General features: G+C 47.1%; 1 protein-coding gene across 4 annotated transcripts in view; it reads left to right on the forward strand.

Annotated features, from left to right (window-relative positions):
* Positions 1-20,210, forward strand: part of SALL2 (spalt like transcription factor 2) — a 62,212-nt gene that overhangs the window by 17,227 nt on the left and 24,775 nt on the right. The window contains exon 1 of one of the 4 annotated variants that reach the window (XR_012232195.1): positions 15,779-16,144. The exons of 2 other annotated variants lie outside the window; for them this stretch is intronic. The gene's annotated coding sequence lies outside the window, so the exon portion shown is untranslated. Of the gene's footprint in view, positions 1-15,778; positions 16,145-20,210 lie in introns of those variants that run through there. One more of the 4 variants, XM_073575478.1, reaches the window with a different exon arrangement.

Below are 20,210 nucleotides of genomic sequence, written 5' to 3' on the forward strand. Positions count from 1 at the left end.
ACATTTTCAAGGTGAATCAGTCTCCTATACTACGGGCTTTGCTATGCATATTCACATTATGTTTGCATTATAGGTTACGTGGCATTATAAAGATGATTCATCCTTTTGCTTATCATAGCAGTTGACCTGTTTTACTATATGCCATTTGGTGTTTGTCGATATTGAGGGATTTGCTTTGTTTTTCTTTTTGCTTATTATAGCATTTGGCCTATCTTTAAGCCATTGCGGTTAGTATTGCACTTTATTGTTTACCACATTATATACAGTAATTTTGCATAATTGGTGTCATAATTTGTGGAAATGGGTATAGTATGGTTTAGGTGACCCCAGGGAGTACATATATGGCTTTTATACATGTTATCTTATTTTGGTCAAATTTTTGTGTTTTGCTGACTCGTCCTTTCATGTGAGGCATTCTGCTTTTTTATCTGTTATTTCTTCTGTTTTTTTAATTTTATATTTAAGTAAAATAATATTTTTTATGTATCTCTTCTGTTCCCCTTCTTTATTTTGAGTATGTAAAAATTCCCACGGGCACACTCCAAAATCTAGTACAAAGCCTTCCAAGAATGGTAGAAGCTGTTATAGCTACAAATGGAGGCCAGTTCCATATTAATGTCTATGGATTTAGAATGGGAAGTTATTAAAGCTCCTGCAGGTATAATCTGTCGTGTGAGTAGTTGTCACAGTTCCACCCCTCAGTGTGATGCAGTGACTGACAACTCAGCCGTACAATCTCGTCTAGGGGCGTGCTGAAGCTGTCAGTACTTTCACTGAAAGCTCAGTCATCCAGTCTGGTGCAGGGGCATGCTGAGCTGTCAGTGTGTTGATTGACAGCACGGTCATCCAATATGAGCCTGAGAGATGCTGGCTGTCTCCAATTGTTCATTGTCCCAGGTGATTGCCAGGTTACTTGACTGGACTGCTACTCCCAGACCTCTACCAGACGTGTAGGGTCGGTGGGCCGGGCTGGGGGGTGGTCCCTCTGTATACCGCGCAGTGGACACAAGATGGAGGCAAGTTTCGGGTGCAACAGGTCCAAGTTTATTCTCTCACCGTCCACACGACGGCCTCACAGCACATCACAATCCTCTTCAAGGCTCTCCGGTTACAGAACTCATCAATGTACCGTACTTTTCACCTGGGACGTATATCTACGCACCGTCCCTTCGCACTTAGTGACGCTCTGACAGCTCCGTCACTGTGGCTGCCTTAGGCCTGTACACCAACAGTAATTTTACTGGTCAAACGTCGTTCCCTATACGGTATCCTTCACCCGGAGCCTCGTCTATACTGCGGTACTTCGTGTCAGGACCACCCCCCTGACTTCCTTTCTCCTCAGTCCCCTGGTTAGGTTCTCCTCACAGTGCACCAACTGTCACTGTCTCCTCGTCACTTGAGCTCCCCCTGGGGACTGGAATCTTCTGGAACCCTTCTGTCAAATTTATAGCTTTCCCGGTTCCCTGTAACTCCGCCGCCCATGACCAACGGTTTCTTAGCCCTAAGCTGATGTCAAGTCCTATGCTCAGACTCCTCCCTGCCCTCTAATGTCAATTCCAGGTACTGCACGTCACCTACACTTTCCTAGCTGTTTTCCCTTCTGTCATAATAACTGACATCCTACCTGACAAGTGCAAACCCCTTTGAAACCTGACCAGTCAGTCCATCCGTCAGGTCACCTTCCCTACAGACGTACATTCAGCTACTGTGTGGATTTTCTCTCTGTGCTTTGAGTTTTGTTTGTAGATCTTTCACTACCTGACCTTGGACCTCATTCTGACCATCTCTCTGTTTAACCCCTTCTGCTCTGATCCTCTATTCTCCTGATATTCTGACCTCGGAATGTTACCTGACTACGCCTTTGTCCTTCTGTTTATGATGTACCTTCCTGAATGTTGACCTCGGACTCATAGACTAACTCGTCTCATCTCTTGGCTGTGAGAAATGCCTTAGCATCACAGTAGTAATCCTAATAACTGAAGGAACTCTAGCATAGTGTCTATTACTAGACTTTCAATTAAATCAGAAGCATATGGAGGTACGCTACTGCATGTAAATATCTATGGGTGCAGCATAATGGCTCCATACATCTCAGAGCTTGTGATTGTGCAAAGCAAACAATTTCTGGGTCCAGTGTGTGGGCAATACATTTTAACTAACTGATGCAGCATACATTTATGATCACATATTTATAATGGCTCAAAGGACTGGGGCAAAGATCTAATAAGTTCAAGTATTTTAATACAATTTTTAAGATGCTCTAGATTTCCCGTAGCCAAAAATGCAGAAATGGGAGAAGCTACCTGTATCAATCCAATGTTAAACGTGTAGAAAAATGAGATGTGCAATATATATTTACATAGTTACATAGATTGAAAAAAAGACCTAGGTCCATTAAGTTCAACCTTTCTCCAACAATTGTACATTTTGTCACTAATTTATCTATAACCCACAATGTTATGTGTACTGAGGAAATCATCCAGACCTTTTCTAAAAGCTGTTATAGTGTCTGCCATTACTATCTTTTATGGTAGGGCATTCCACAGTCTGACTGCTCTAACTGTAAAGAACTCTTTCCTAGTTAGCTGCTGGAATCACCATTCTTCCAACCATGAGTGCCCCCTAGTCCTCAGTATGTGTCACGCCACCAGTCACGCTGCTCTCACCTCGGGCTGGGACCCTGCACCCAAAGTCACCACTTCCATTGCCACGGCCGCTCTCGGGGTCATGTCAGGTGCGCACGCTCACCTCTCGTGCCTAGTCCCATGGCTGCGCTATGTTCCTAGTGCGCACATGCGCTCTTCTCTGCTCTGACTCCAGTCTTGTTACCTCTATGGTCCTGGAGGACCTGACCCAGAAGTGTCAGCGTCCGTGTCCTATATCAGGCTGCCTCTTCCTTTGGGAGGCACCTGATTATTGTTGAGCTTCCTGGCTTGGTCTGCTTGGTCCTTGCTTGGCTGCGCGCTGTATTTGGGTCCTCTGCCTTGTGCTCTGTGCCTGTACTCTGCCTTGTGCTCCGTGCCTGTACTCTGCCTTGCCGTGCTTCCTAGCACATTGTCACGGGGCAACTGGCCCTGTGTAACGTGACCCGATGATCGGTCAGTCACCAAGCAAAAAGACAAAACAAGGGGACACCAGGGACACAATTACAACGGTGGGCCCTTCAATAGGGAATGGGGAAGTGGACACCTCCTGCACTCTCCTAAGGAAGAGCCCTGAACTCTCCTCACGTTCCCTATACAGGTTCTTTCAACCTGTTGCCGACCAGGATACCTAGGTCCCTCACTTGCCCTGGACCTATCCCTTACTAGGAACTGGCAAGTGCGGACACTGGTCCCACTGCTGTACGAATAAGACACCAGGGAAAATAGCAGACAGGGAAAAACAACAACACTTAGCTTGCTCTGTAGTCATGCACCGGACCGCAGAGTAAGGCACCCGAACACCGCTTCCAGCAGGATAACCACTGCTCCGGATCAGCTGCAAACAGCATTGCTCAAGATAGCTTCTCTTTTCAGCATGGTTGGCTTCCAAATGAACGGTATTACCAACAGCTAGATGGTGTACCAGGTGACCTTATATAGGAAGGAGGGAGTGGTCACCAGCAGCTTGACTAACTTAACATGCAGTAACACCCGTGGCCACCGGATGCAAAAACCCACAAGCAGACTAGCTAAACTTGTAGTAACAAAAAAACTCACTTTCAAAAAATTATGCCAAGGAAATTGAAATCATATAGTGAACATAAATCTCCTTTAAAAACAAAAATGTTTAATTTAATACTTTTAAAAGCCACCTAACCCAGTGTAGAAAGGTACATAAACCAATAAATACAAAATATAACTGACCAAGCACCTGCCTGCCAAAACCCTACAATAAACCTAATCTCGCTCTTTCCTTGCTGTGGAGGTTGGCACTGTGGACTGTCCCTCTCTCCCCTGGTTTAACCCTATCAATATAGGTGGGAAAACAATATAGTGAAGGAAAGAAATGAAAGGAATAGATCCTTATATAATATATAACATCTCATACGTTGCTCTATGGGTGTGGCAGTACAGGAGCAGAAACAAACAAAAATCTCAAAAACATGCCCAAAATCTGCCTGCTCAGTGGCTATCTGGCAGATCTTAATACAATAGTCCTATACAAAAAGACATTATAGCATCAAGAAAGCATATAGCCCAGAATACAATAGAGCTTCACATAAATTGAGGGTGTTCAGTTTCCGGTAGTCCACGCAGAACCGTAGCATGCCAACTTTCTTCCGCACCAGCACGATGGGGGCTGCCCAGGGGCTTTGGCTTTCCCGGATAACCCCCTTTTGCAGCTCTTGACCCAGAAGAGTCTTCACTTCTTGGTATAATTGCGGAGGGATCTGCCGATATCGTTCTCTGATGGGGGCTGTTCCTTCGGAGGGGATGTCGTGGGTGATAGCTGTGGTGCATCGGGAATCATCATCGTGGCTGGTGAATGCCTCTCGGTAATGGCCCAGAATAGCTTCTACCTGGTGTATGTGGGTCGGCTCTAGTCTGGAGAGTTCCGCTCGCTTCTTCTCCAAAGTTACTCGCCCTTCCTGCTCAGGCGGCGACCCTGCGGTCTGGATGGAGCGTACAGTCACTGCCCAGGGATCCCTCATGCTCACCCCCAGCTGTATCTTCTGGACCGGGAGCATCTCTTCCAGTGATTTCACCAGTTTTGCCATTTCGGTGCAGGGTTTCAGAACGATATCTTGATCCTGTAGATTGACACACCGTACGAGGGCTGTCCCCTTCCGCACGGTGGCTAGGGCGTGAGCCACCAGGAGCCCGGGGGGTAAGCACTCAGAGAAGCATGGCCCCACCTGCACCTCTACTCCTTCCAGAGGCACATGGGCCCGGACGGGCAGGGCGACTACTGTCTGTCCTGGCGGCAGCACCAGCTGAGGAGCTGCAGGCGTGATCACTCACCCCAGCACCTCCCCCTCCTGATAGTCTTCTTGGACTCGCGCCCCTCGCACCAGCTGCTGAAAGATCTGCCCCTGCGTCGTACGGGAGCTCCATTGTTTCAAAGTCTCTTGGGCGGGTTCACTGAGGAGAAGGCTGCCGAACTCCTTTAGTATATTCATGCCCAGGGTGACAGCGTGTTTCTCGCCTGGGTCTCCCCGAGTCAGGACCACGCCTCGCCAGCCTAATTGCTTGCCGCCCATCGAGTTCTGCATCCAGGCTACTCCAACTATGGGGATTGGTAGGTGGTTGGCGGCCACTAGCTTTATCACGGACCCCCTTTTGGGCCTAGCGGCTTCAGGGAAGTGCTGCTGGTAGTAGGTTTCCGGCATGGTAGTAACTTGCCACTCTGTATCCACCAAGTGGGTCGCCCCCGTCCCAGGGCTGTGGGGTACTCGGTACCGAGCCAGTGTCAGGGGAATGTGTCACAGCAGCGGTGACCCAGTCCGTGTAATGGCGGAATATGTAGTTAATGGAATGGAATAGTTTGTGACGCCACCTGTGGTGTTCGGCAAGGGAGGTATTAAGCCGACGCTGCAGACAGATCCTCTGGGACAGATGGTGTGATGCAGCAATGGTGGTATAGCCCTCCACAGGCAGGGCTGTTGTCCCAGGGCAGTGTAGATATGGGGACACTTTGGTGGTGTAGTGTCCGACGCAGGGGATGCAGCAGTGCTGGCGGGCGCAAGAAGGAATGGAGGACACCAGTGCTTGCAGTTTCAAGGCTTTACTCACAGTTCGTGGTACACACTGGTGCCCGCTTCCATGCCGTGTCCTCCGGGGCAGAGACTCAATCAACCTCCCAGGCAAGTCAGGATTCTCCTCTCCAACACTCCGCCAACATGTACCTTTCCTGAACGATTCCTCTATTGCACCGAAGAGCTCCAGTACCGTGGTACTCTGGAGTTCCTCCTGTCAGATGTTACTAACAACTCTACTCGTATGGCAGACAGCTGTAGCCTCTATCGGGGACTCCCTTCTCCAGAGTCCTGGCTCTCTATTCAGTTGCTGTTGTGCCCCAAGTCTTAGATGGGAGTAGTGCATTTCCAGCCAACTACTCCACCGGTGTCTGCTGTAGAACCATAAGTGCCCATACAACCTCGGGGACCGGGCCCCGGCCTTGTGCTGAGAACCTATAGGCAGGGTTCCTCTTCCAACCCACAACTCCTCTCTGTCCTCTTACTCCTTCGTTCCGTACTGATCTTTCTCTCTCTTATGGAAGCTTAGGTTGCAGTTCTACGTCTTTCTCTCTCTTGCTCTTTTCCCGTGCCAGCTGTCTCAGATCACTAAGACAGCTGCAGCACTCCTTCTTCTCTCCCTCTTCTAGGGATCTGCTTCCTCTCGGACCCGTCCTCAGACTCTCCTGACTGACTGTCCTCTCTCTTCTCGCCTGACCTCCCGCCAGACTGAACCTGTAATTCTAAACCTTCCCAACCTTTTATATGAGTCTCAACTCCACCCACCTCCCAGCACATCCAGCGTTCCAAGCAGGGAACCACCAGAGGTGCTCTGCTACTCTCTAAGCACTGAGCCGCAATGTGGTTGTGCAGAACTACCCTGTTGTATGGGATGCGAGTGTTGGAGTGTGGAAAGGAGCTCCCAACTTACCTAGGCGGTGGGGCACTACACCTTAGGAGAAGGTGCAGTACCTCTGTGGTGACTGAGCCTCAGTGGCGCCACATACCCCTCCCTGTTAAACACAGCACGTCCGCGGGCTGCAAGGTAAACAGAGTTAACAGCAAAGAAACATACAAAAATTTTATAATGCTGCATAAACATTTCTTATACTTATCTTCCTAGTATAGGAGGTACTCATTCTTGAACGTTACAAACAATTCTAATTTAACTATCTAAATTTCAAGTCAAAAAGTGCAATTTTTCATTTTAAGTGCCATTATCTGTGACTCACTATCACTTTATTCAGCTTTCCTTCTCTAGTACACATTTCTTTATTATTATTCTCTCTTCTAGACGCAAGACGCTGACCGCAAGTACCTGGTCCGTCATCTGTCTACTTTCAATTCTTTATTCTTAATTCTGTATCAAAACATTCTCAATTCTCTGTAAAAGCTATTTCTCAGTTACTAATACTCTTATAAAACACATTGTCAAATACTTTACAGTAAAACATTCAACAGTCATTCTTGTAAGTGCTGGACACCGCTCCCAGCTGGGATCTCTTGCAGTGTCCTTTGAGGTAGACATCATCTTTGAAAAGTGTCCATGCAAATCATCATCTTCGCAAAGTGTCCTTATATAAAACTTGACATTATCTTCACAAAGTGTCTTTTTATGTAAAACCAAGAGAGGGCACCTAAAGAGGTGCAAACTATTTACAACAAAAGTTTTGGATCATACAGCGTTCATGATCTCCTCAGTTCCAAATATAGAAACGCTGCCAATGAAAACAGGGCAACAAAAGTGCTACCAGAAAAACATGATAGCAAAAGCAAAAAGGCACAACTGGTGCAAACAAACCCTCCTGGGTAACAAAATTTAAATTTTCTTAATTGTGGTCCCCTCCTGGGGTTCTGGAATTGTCCTCATCCTGACTTTGGTTTCTGGCTAACCGCATGTACTCTGCTTCCCACAGGGAGAGGTAGGGACTAGTCGGGGTTATTGACAGGGCCATAGAAATGTCTATTGCCTGCAGGGACGGCATATCCGCTACCTCCGATGCTGCTTCTGCTGCCGTTGGTGACTCAGCCAGCGTTGTCACTGGTTCCTCGGAGTCCGACTCTTCGGTGTCCATCGGGACCTCGGTCAGTGGTACCACAGGCGGGGATCGTCGGCGGAGGTCAACTGGGCCATTCCTATCCCTGGGTTCCGCTCCCAAAGTTAGGGTTAACCCGGGGCAGTAATCATACCTGGCGTTTCCAGACGCGGTTCCGGGTCCGGTTCCTGGTGGTAGATGGCAGCAGCCGCAACTCCTGGAGTGACCGAGGGAATGGACCGCAGTTGGATCCGTGTCGGGGACAGGCCGGTCTCAGCCGGGGTCGTCGGTGGAGGTCGGTACAGCCGCACCCGGTCCGGGCAGGGGCACGGTCCCGGCCCTCCGTTCTGCTCCAGAGCCCTCATGTATCTTCTCCAAACGGGGCTCACCCAATGGCAGTATCGGGTGTGCGGTGGTGGCGGCCGCTGCTGAGGATGTATCAGCGGTCGCAGCCTCCGCGTGGGCGGCCTACGGGCGAGTGACCTCTCCTCCCCCTGTTCTTCTGACTTCTCGTCTTCTTTCATCATGGCATTCTGGCGTTCTTCTTCCTGCCTCAGCCCCTTTCCCGCCACTGACTTCTTCTGCTCCTCCTTCCGGGGGGCGGCGTCTTCTTCCAGCACCTCCATACCAAGCCAGTATACGAACCCCTCGGGGGGTGGGCCATGTCGCTGTCACATTGTAATTCAGGCAGGGAAGGCCCAATACTCTTCGCGGTCTTTTCCTAGGACCTCCCATCTCTTCACGCCCTTCTTCTCCGCGCCAGCTGCCATTTCTAATGTCCATTTTACAGTCTATCAAATCAGGTCTTCTACACATTTTCAAAAGTATAAAGTCCAACAAATCTTAGGCACACAGAACCCGATGGCATCGGGTCTCGTCATCCTGTTCGTGACGCCAAGTTGGGTCGCCCCCATCCCAGGGCTGTGGGTTACTCGGTACCGGGCCGGTGTCAGGGGAATGTGCAGTTTCAAGGCTTTACTCACAGTTCGTGGTACACACTGGTGCCCGCTTCCATGCCGTGTCCTCTGGGGCAGAGACTCAATAAACCTCCCAGGCAAGTCAGGATTCTCCTCTCCAACACTCCGCCAACATGTACCTTTCCTTAACGACTCCTCTATTGCGCCATAAGGTGTGAAGAGCCCCAGTACCGTGGTACTCTGGAGTTCCTCCTGTCAGATGTTCCTAACAACTCTACTCGTATGGCAGACAGCTGTAGCCTCTATCGGGGACTCCCTTCTCCAGAGTCCTGGCTCTCTATTCAGTTGATGTTGTGCCCCAAGTCTTAGATGGGAGTAGTGCATTTACAGCCTCCTACTCCACCGGTGTCTGCTGCAGAACCAAAAGTGTCCATACAACCTCGGGGACCGGGCCCCGTCCTTGCGCTGAGAACCTATAGGCAGGGTTCCTCTTCCAACCCACAACTCCTCTCTGTTCTCTTACTCCTTCGTTCCGTACTGATCTTTCTCTCTCTTATGGAAGATCCACAGGCAAGGCTGTTGTCCCAGGGCAGTGTAGATGTGGGGACACTTCGGTGGTGTAGTGTCCGGCGCAGGGGATGCAGCAGTGCTGGCGGACGCAAGAAGTAATGGAGGTCACCAGGGCTTGCAGTTTCAATGCTTTACTCACAGTTCTTGAAAACCACTGGTGCCCGCTTCCATGCCGTGTCCGCCGGGGCAGAGACTATCAACCTCCCGGGCAAGTCAGGCTTCTCCTCTTCAACACTCCGCCAACATGTAACTTTCTGAACGACTCCTCCAAATGCGCCTTTTAGGGCGAAGCACTCCAGAACTTAGTTACCCTGGAATGCCTCTCTCTAGGTGTTCCTAGTCTCTACTTGTATGACAGACAGCTGTAGCCTCTATCGGGGACTCCCTTCTCAGAAGTCCTGGCTCTCTTTCCAGTTGCTGTTGTGTCCCAAGTCTTTGATGGGAGTAGTTCATTTACAGCCAATTACTCCACCGATGTCTGCTGCAGAACCATAAGTGTCCATACAACCTTGGGGACCGGGCCCCAGCCTTGCGTTGAGAACCAATAGGCAGAGTTCCTCTTCCAACCCACAACTCCTCTCTGTTCTCCTACTCCTTCATTCCGCGCTGTTCCTCCTCTCTCTTATGGAAGCATAGGTTGCAGTTCTACATCTTTCTCCTTCAGCCTCGCCTGACTGACTGTCTTCCTTCACCTTGAGCTCCCCTCAGGCTGACCTGCTGTCAGCCTGCTCTCCCTCTCAGACCCTCGTCTGACTGACCTCCAGACTCAACTCAGACTCAACTCCAATTCTACACTTTCCCGCTCTTTTATACTAACGCCACCCACCTCCCAGCTCATCTCGTGTTACGAAGCAGGGTTCCACGAAGGGTGATCTGCTACCCCCAGCCTGAAGCTGCTATGTGGACCTACTGAACTATTCTGTGTGTGGGATGCAGGTGTTGGAGCGTGGAAAGGAGCTTCCAACTTACCTAGGCGGTGGGGCACTACACCTTAGAAGAAGGTGCAGTACCTCTGTGGCGACTGAGCCTCAGGAGCGCCATATATATATGGCTATTTTGAATAACTTGCAAGCTAACAATAGTTATTTTCACAGGGATCAAACAATAATAGACTGGTAACATGGTAACACGGTTATAACTACCCGGTCGGAACCGGTAAGTATGAGGCCGCGGTGTGGCCGACTACGGGTCCAAGAACTAAGAATGAACAACTACGACGTGTCACTTATCCTCCTCTGACATACGGCAGAGTGGTGGTCGGTGTCTATTTGGCGTCTCAGCCGCTGGGCCCACCTGACGAGGAGCTGACGCAAGCTTCTGGCGTTCCTACACCCAGGTGGAGCGTGGGCACAACAGGCCCCTGAAGAGTTCCTCTGCGTTGCGCCTCCCGGCGGAGGCGGAATGGCGGTGGCCGGGGCCCTTGACGTGTAGGCCGCAGCCGCGGGCTGGGGCCAGGCAGCAGCGACCACGGGTGATGGCAGGCAGGCCGCAGCTGCGGGCTGAAGTCAGGCAGCGGCAGCCACGGGTGGCAGCGGGCAGGCCAAAGCCGTGGGCTGAAGTCGGGCAGAGGCGGCCGCGGGTGGCAGTGGGCAGGCAGCGACGGCGGGCTGGAGTCGGGCAGCGGCGGCAGCGGACAGACCATGGGCTGGAGTCGGGCAGTGGTGGCCGCGGGTGGCAGTGGACAGGCCGCAACCGCGGGCTTGAATTGGGTAGTGGCGGTTGTGGGTGGCGGTGGACAGGCCGCGACCACGGGCTGGAGTGATGGGAGTGGGAGTCCGGTCGTTCAGTCGGCGTCACACGGCTGGGCTGCTTGGTGCTGTCTCCTCCCTGACCGTGGTGAGTCCCCTTCTAGGCTCTCTGGTCATCGCTCACTCCTTCTGGCTCTGGCATTCTGGCACCACCTAGGCTTCCTGCTCCTTCTCTCCCGGTCTGTCGAGTGCCCCCTGCTGGCGTTCTCAGCTCCTTTTATATCTGCTCCACCTCCACTCCTTCTAGAACTGTCTCCAGTCCGTCCTCTAATTATGTCCCCCAGAAACAGTCTCCCTAGGAACCTTGGAGATAGTCTCCTTGGTTCCAACCCGGTTACACAGCGGGGACTCTCCCTCCTACACATGCTCCATTCTTACACTCTGCTCTGTGCTCTGTCGTGCTTCTTGGCACACCTTCTGCATTGCCTTACACTCAGGCATGCTTCCCAGCACGGGCTCTGGCTAACCCTGTGCTCTAGCGTGCTCCCTTGCACACAGCCGGGCGTGCTTGCCAGTGCGCGCCATACGTGCTCCCATGTAATCGCCTTGCACTATCCTGTATGTAGTGCACTCCCGTGTACACGCCTTGTATTGTCCTGAGCCCTCCGTACACTCGCCCTGTATTGTCCTGTACCCTGCGTACCCCTGTGTCCACGCTTTGCACACTCCTGTTTTCTGCACACTCCCAGTGGCACCCTGCAGACACACTCTTTCGTGTCTCCTGTGAGGCCGGCCACCTGGTTCCAGCAGCCGTGGTACCTTACCCCCTTGGGCTTGCCCCTGACATTCCCTGTGTAGGGGGTGGTCCTCACTAGATCAGCTCACCCTGGGTGGGTTGGTGCCACAACCCAGAAGGTCCACTCCAGGAGTCACAGTACGGTCTTTGGAAGGAATAAAGCATGTGTCAGTGCTTTGTACTGAACACACATATATTTAGACATGTAAATCAGATCTCCTTTGAGACATCTTTATTCTAAGCTAAACAAACTCAGCTTTTCCAACCTGTCATCATATCAGAGGCCTTTCATCTCTTGTAATAATCTAGTTGCCGCCTTTGAACTGACTCTAATTTCTGAATATCCTTTTTAAAATGTGGAGCCCAAGTTTGGATGCCATATTCTAGATGTGGCTTCACCAGTGATTTATAAAGGGGTAATAATACGTTGGGATTGCAGAATTTTCTCTCTCTTTTTATACACCCTAAAATCTTGTTTGCTTTTGCAGCTGCTGCTTGACATTGAGTACTGCTGCTCAACTTACTTGTAACGAGAATATCCTAGTATTTCTCCTGTTCAGTAGTCGCGAGTATGCTCCCATTCAATGTATATGAAGTAATAGGATTACTCCGTCTTAAGTGCATCACTCTCCATTTATCAACATTAAATCTAATTTGCCAAATGTTGCCCATTCAGTCATCTTATCCAGATCTTTTTGTAATATTGTACTGTCAAGGTCAGTTTTTAATATCTTACATAGCTTGGTGTCATCAGCAACTACCAAAACCTTACTCTCAATTTCACCAACAAGGTCATTAATAAAGAGGTTAAAAAGAATTGGAAGAACAAATTAATTCACGTAAGGGCAGGTGCAGCACATCGGGACAGTGTTATGCTATGGGACCACTGCATACCTGAGTTTGATTCACAATTCGGAACGCCATCAGCCATGCAAGTCAGTGAGTGTGTGGACAACATTTAGCTGAACTCGGATGACATCCAAGTGCGATACGATTTCCACAGACTGACAGAATAGAGAAGATGGAGACATTTTTTCTCCATATACTCCTCATCTGAAAGAATTGGATCACACAATGCTTATGCTCTGATCAGAGTATCATTTGCATATGTAATGTGTCATGGGGCGGTAGTCGTGTGGGCGAGGTACTTGTCTCTTGTGCCCCAGCACATTACATGAAGGTGGTGGTCCTGGCTGGGTGTGTGGACTTGTGCTGTGTGGGCGGTACACCCTTGTAGGCCACACGTAAACAATGACTTGAGTTGGCCAGGACCAGATGTTAGACAGTCCAATGATGGAAACCACCAGTCAAAAAGAAACTTTTTATTCAATGTTAACTTGGAGGGGATTATATACAGTAGATAGCGGGTAAATAACTTTATGAACATTTCCGTCACATTAAGGAGCATTTTCCTCACAGTTTAACTTAATTCTTTTTTACTTGCCTCTCATCTATTTTAAATGTTCCTCTCTTCTTCACCACAGCCCAGCTCAGTAATACAGTCCAGTTAGCAAGAGTCCTATTCTCAACCTACGGTTCAGCATCTTCTTTTCCTTCTAGGGAACTATATTGCCAATATGACTGATACTTGTCTTCTCCGTCTCTGAAGCTCTGGGGGCACTCGCTTCATCTTACGTACTCTGTCTCGCTTAGGCCCGTTACCTCTATGATTTATAAACTCTGGGATGTACTGCTAAGTGTCCTGACCTAGGACCCGTCTCTAATCGATCACTCTGTTCTTTCGGTCATTTCTCTTTCTCTTCTCTAGGATCTCGCTATCCTCCATATCTGTCTCCTCTCTCGTTAGGGACACCCACATCATGCAGCACCGCTCACATCAGATTTTAGGTTCTTTTTCTATGCACGCTGGGCCCTTTTCTGACTTACTGACGGAAGCTGTCTCTGTCTCTTCAGGTTAGCCTCTCCAACTCTGGGTTAGTACCAACCATTTTCTCTCACTTTCCCTAAGATTAAACAGCATACAACATTAACGCATATCACTATTCACATTACAACAACACACTTGTTCTTCAAGGGGGAATGTGGACAATATGTTAGTTTCCTTACACATAATTGACCTGATTCTCTTACATGAAACAATACATGCTCGTCTGCACCTGACCTAAAGAGTATTCTGATTTCAGCAAATAATGCTTCACTTTCCTAGTATACATCAATTCAAAATCTCTGCTTGCAGTCACGCAATAAAAACATTTATTCATTAACTCTGTCCTAGTTATATCATGGTTGTAACAGCTTACTACAAAACAGCTATCAAGGCCTTCAATTGTAACAAACTGGCCCCCTTTTTGACCATTACATGACCAGGCCAGGTTGTCAGGTTCAAGGAGTGAGCAATTAAAAGTTGCTGCTAATAATAGGAGTAAGCAATGAGCGGAAAAAAATTAGTATATCCCAAAACTGCATGTGCTTCTATCACACAATGAATAAACTTTCTGGGAAAACTGGCCTAAAAGCTTTCAAATGTCCCAACAATTTTGATCAATGTGAAGTTTTGGTGTTTTCGCAAAGGTTTGAATCAGCCCGATGAAATGGGTGGACTTGGGTGGGATGGGATTGTGACCACATTCGCCCATCAATGACATGAAAAATGCCAGCGTTTTGTATGCCAGAAATGCTCCTCCACTTTATACATTTTGTACAGAAATGCTAATGAATGGCATGAAGGAATAAGTTGAGACAAATTGATGAATTCATTAAAGGCAATCTGTCACCCCATTTTCAGCCTATAAGCTGGGGCCACCGCCATCAGGGGCTTATCTACAGCATTCGGTAATGCTGTAGAAAAGCCCCCGATGTAACCTGAAAGAGAAGAAAACAAGTTAGATTATACTCACCGGGGGATGGGTGCGGTCTGTGTCGCAGTCCGGTCCGGCGCCTCCCATCTTCATACGATGACGTCCTCCTCCTTGCTTCTCCCTCGACTCCTGCGCAGGCAGACTGATTTGCCCTGTTGAGGGCAAAGTAAAGTATTGCAGTGCGCAGGTGCCGGGAAAGGTCAGAGAGGTCCGGTGCCTGCGCACTGCAGTATTTTTCTCTGCCCTTAACAGGACAGATAAAGTATGCCTGCGCAGGAGCCGCGACAGAAGTAAGAAGGAGGACGTCATCGCTAGAAGATGGGAGGCGCCGGACCGGACCACGACACCCATCGGACCGGACCGAACACCCAGGTGAGTATAATCTAACTTGTTTTTCTTCTCTTTCAGGTTACATCGGGGGCTTATCTACAGCATTACAGAATGAATGCTGTAGATAAGCCCCTGATGGTGATGGCCGCAGCTTATAGACCGAAAATGGGGTGAGAGATTCCCTTTAAAAAGCACACGGCCATTAATGGATTAGGCACATATTATCAGTGGCGTGCACCCCCATGTGCCGCTCCAGATAAGTTACTTGAGTTGGGGACTTTTGATGAATATGTTGGGTGGGCTTTGCCACGTACTGTCCTGCTCCAGCTTAACCCACTTTTACAGAGCTGGCTGACTGTGGCGTGAAAACACCAAAAAGTCAATGATTTTTTTTCCCAATTGTGTGCAAAAATTTACAGATTTTTCAAAGTCTTTTACGCCAGAATTCTGGTGTGAGCACCATGATGGATCTGGGCCAATGCCAATATGTTGAAACTGGATGCCCTAAATCAGTTTCATAAATGGGATTTTTCTAAAGAGAGAAGTCAGATAGCCTGGAAAGTAGATTTGAAGTTGTAGTACTATTACATTAAGGTGGTCTATTAATTATTACCTTAACAATTAAGGCTAGAACATAAAGCGGTATGGGTATGGCCAGGCTTAGAATATTCTAATATACATGCTTTTCTAGAAAGTGTCCAGTACTCCTTTGTTAATTGGCTCTTACAAGGTACTGTGGAATATGTTGGCATCTCGCAAATACGTAATATTAATGCAAGGCCACACACAGTGTGGATGAGATAAAGCCTTTCTGGCTTGTAGAATCAGCGGCAAAGCTCGGATGGGAATTCAGGGGGGTTGTCTCCATTCTCAGCTCATTGGGTTGGGACACTTTCTTTGCATTGTCCCTGTGATGAGAGGGGGCTTTTGTGACTCACAACCTTAGTTCAGCCAGCTGCAAAATCTTTTTCCCAGGATCTGAATAGGAGAAAAAGCGTGAGTGAAGGAGGGGGAGAAGAGCAGGAGAGGAGGGGGTGAGTGAAGCAGGAGCAGGCATCTATGCACTGGGCTTCTGCGGCTCATCTTAGAAGGGTGGGCGCCGCGGCCTTACCTGACCAGCTTGTAACGTGACATGAATTGTACAGTAATTCTGTATGCTATATGATATAGACAAAGGAGAAATAACTCACCATTACATGGTGAGATATTGCAGAAATCTTTAGATAGATTGTATCAACCAGCAAAATGTAACAATTCCATGCAAATATAATGTCAGATCATCTCATTCAAGGTTTATCTTCTCATCCTGGAGGAAACAAGATCAGACAGGTGAATACAACCTCTCTAATTTTTTTTACACTTATACCTTATGCTAAATGAGGGTTTGCTAGATTTGCATACCGATTTTCCATTCCAAAATAGCATGATCCATCACGTGTAATGTATTGTTGTGCCGTAGGCTATGAGATATTGGTGCTGAGGGAGATTATGGGGAATGATCAAGTGGAGCATAGCCTCTATGACTAAGCTACTGGTTCTAAAGACCAAGCATTATTATATAAAATCAATTAATATATATTATATATATTAATATCCTAGAAGTCGTCTCCTCAAAGATTTTTCACTCATATAAGACATTAAAAGTACATGCTTAGAGAGCAACTCTCCATCCTGGCTCATAGAGAGAAGACCCCTCTGTAGGATGTCTATATACTCTCACAGGGCAGATGGACAGGGGTGGCATGAGGAGATAATTATTGTAATTGTTTCTGTAGCAGATACAGTAAGTATAAGTCAAGATAAGGCTGCGGCTACATGGTGACATTTGTCATGTGAGAACAATTCTCAGAAAAATTGAGCGGCATAAAAGAATTGTGCACCCAGCTTGTGACTTGCTGTCGAATGACTATTTTACAGCCGTGCTCTTGCTGTAAAAAAAAGCGGCAAAATTGTAGAGATGTTGCAGTCACTTGCGACTTGAATTGAAGTCTGACCCAACTAAGCCGCTTGCGAACAGAGGAAAAAATCCAAAACAATTGAAAATATTTGCGACTCGGTGTCACAGGACGTCACAATGCATTAGATGCAAAGTTGCAATGCGTCACTGTGATTTCAATGTCATGACGTCATGTCGCCGTGTAGCCCTGGCCTAAAAGGGTAGTCTCACAAGAAACATTTATGGAATAGCCAAAAAATATGCCATAAGTGTCAGATAGGTGCAAGTTCTAGAGGTGAGACTAGCATCTATCTCCAGAGCGAAGGGCCTCCAAATCCCCACTCCATCTTGCATGGCAGAGCATGCGTCGGCTCTCTCCATTCATTGCTATGGGAGTTCCAAATATAGCTGAGTAAATGTGTTTATATCAGAAGACCCCCATAGGTGCCGGTCCAAGAGGTGGGACCAACATCTATTAGACATTCATGGCATATCTTATGAAAATGTCATCAAGGTCTCTCAGTGGAAAATCCCTTAACTAATGAAACTGGTTTGATTTTTAAAAAAAATGGAGCTATGAATTCTGACATTAGTTTGTGATGTTTTTAGAATATTTTACTGTAGTTGAAAAAATAGACAACTGTTACAAATCAAAACAAAAGCCATAGCAAAAATGAAGGCACTTGTGACCACCGCGCATGCACAAGGTTTTACAAATTGCACTTATTTCATTGCATCAAATCATCCATAGTTTTCAATTGTTTGTTTTTTTTAACTTATGTACAGTATAGAGATACCATGCTTTCACAGCAGGATTCGCACAGCAACTGCAATGTTTTATACAGTAGCAAGTAATCTTGTGGCGATAGAACAAATATAAATTTGTGATTGTCACCTAGTTGCCAGCAACTTTTTTTTCACATAGGGACTAATTCAAGTTCAGGTGAAATTTTACTGACTCAAGACAATGCCATATTGTTGTGTAGCTCTGCCTGTCACCTGATTCATGCTGCACAATTGCAGCCAGGGATATTTTTCTCTAAAACACTCTGACATTTCAGACATAATATGCTTTATACAGTTGTGTGAAAAAAGTGTTTGCCCTTTCCTGATTTCTGATTCTTTTGCATGTTTGTCACACTTACATGTTTCGGCAGGGCCCGACACTGACAGCTTGGGGCCCCTGTGCAAGAAATGTGTCTGGGCCCCCCTCCCTGCCCGGTACACTGCTTATGATGAGGTCACTTTGGCAATGGGAACCCTGGAGCCTCAGACTCCAAGAAACAAGCCAGATCGCCCTTATTATTACTGCCCTACAAGCAGGGGAGTACATAGCAATCACAAGGCTGCATAGCAAAAGTTCTCTTTGGGCCTCCCCAGGCCTCTAATAAAAAATATATATATTTTTTACACTGAGACTGGAATATATATATGTATGTGTGTGTGTAATAAATAAATAAATAAATATATATGCTATATATATATATATATATATATAATATATATATATATTTACATACAGTATATATATATATATATATATATCCATTAGCATTTGGTTCTGCTGCTTGCAGCACAGTCAGACTTGCAGTCAGGTGATAACTAGTGTCGCTGTGTCAGTGAATAGAACACTGCAGATGTGGCTGACTCTCTAGTTGGCATATGACAGCAAGTGTGCAGAGCGCCTCCTCGTGGTTACATGATAACTGCTGGAATCGGCAGAGCCTGACTGTGTGTATATTATATTACATTATATGTCTGGTGTCTGCATCATCTGGTATCTATACTATTCAATGTCTATGTAACTAAATAGTGAAGATGGCTTTAAGGTGCAATGATACACTGCGCTGCTGTAGGTATAATTCAAGGAAATTTATTGGTGCCTACGTGTTTCCTGAGCTGTCCCAGCTCACTTCATCAGGGCATGATGAAGTGAGCTGGGACAGCTCAGGAAACGCGTAGGCACCAATAAATTTCCTTGAATTATACCTACAGCAGCGCAGTGTATCATTGCACCTTAAAGCCATCTTCACTTTCAAGTCCTTGGACCCAGTGCAGACTGCAGCAGCTGTTTCATGCGTTTGTAGGTGTTGTGACCGAAGTTTCACAACCCTATCAGGTGAGTCTCTCCTTGCCTCACCATTACAATTGTGTTTTAAAGGTTTCACACAGTGGATGCGCCCTGTTTTGTTTCTTTTATGTAACTAAATAGAAATAGCCAAGCACAGTGCTCAGCAGCTCTGTACATAATGAATACAGGGGCCAAGCATGCACAACTCTGCTCTTTCCAGGGCGTGACTGCAGACCCCTGTTCTCAGAATCTCTGGGGGGTCCAGTGGTCAAATCCTCAGTGATCAGCAAGTTATCCACAATCCAATAGATCACACATCATGTACATTGTACAGTAGATATACCATACGTACATACATACGCACATAAACTGTACATACATATACTGTACATACCTATACCATACATACACACACACAGATACACATACCTTATACCGTACTTAAGACAAAAAACTGACTGGCACATCCAGACTAGTGTGAATAGGTGCATACCAGGAGGAGCTAACCCCATATACAATACACAAAATAAGGTTGCACTCTATCATGCTAAAGCATGTTAATATAGAATATATGAAACTTGAACAGAATACAGCTATGGAGTATTAAGAAAAATGGTGTATTGTATATGGAGGTAGTATGCGCAGTGCTCCCAGCGAGATCTGCCGGCACCTGGCAGATTCCATTCATGGTACATTTTGATCACTGTGATAACCCTATCACAGTGATCAAAATAAAAGAAATAGTAAATAAACCCCCCTTTTATCATCCACTTAGTTGGTGAAAAATAATGAAATAAAGAAAATATATTTGTTTTCATTTTCCATTAGGGTTAGGGTTAGGATTGGAATTAGGGTTAAGGTTGGAATAAGGGTTAGGGTTATGATTGGAATTAGGGTTGGAATTAGCGTTAGGGTTGGAATTAGGGTTAGGGTTGAAATTAGGGTTGGAATTAGGGTTAGGGTTGGAGTTAGGGTTTGAATTAGGGTTAGGGTTTGAATTAAGGTTAGAATTAGGGTTAGGGTTGGAATTAGGGTGAGGTTTGGAATTAGGGATAGGGGTGAGTTGGGGTTAGATTTGTGGTTAGGGTTATGGTTACAGTTGAGATAAGGGTTAGGGGTGTGTTGGGGTTAGGTTTGTGGTTAAAGTTAGGGTTGGGAATAGGGTTATTGGTGTGTTGGGGTTAGGGTTGAGTTAGAATTGATGGGTTTCCACTATTTAGGCACATCAGGGAGTCTCCAAACACGACATGGCGCCACCATTGATTCCAGCCAATTTTGCGTTCAAAAAGTCAAACGGTGCTCCCTCCCTTCTAAGCCCTGACATGTGCCCAAACAGTGGTTTACCCCAACATATGGGGCATCAGCATACTCAGGACAAACTGCACAAC

Source organism: Dendrobates tinctorius, unplaced genomic scaffold (genome assembly GCF_039654945.1).
Source record: "Dendrobates tinctorius isolate UK_male_01 unplaced genomic scaffold, ASM3965494v1 ptg000044l, whole genome shotgun sequence".
NCBI lineage: Eukaryota > Metazoa > Chordata > Amphibia > Anura > Dendrobatidae > Dendrobates > Dendrobates tinctorius.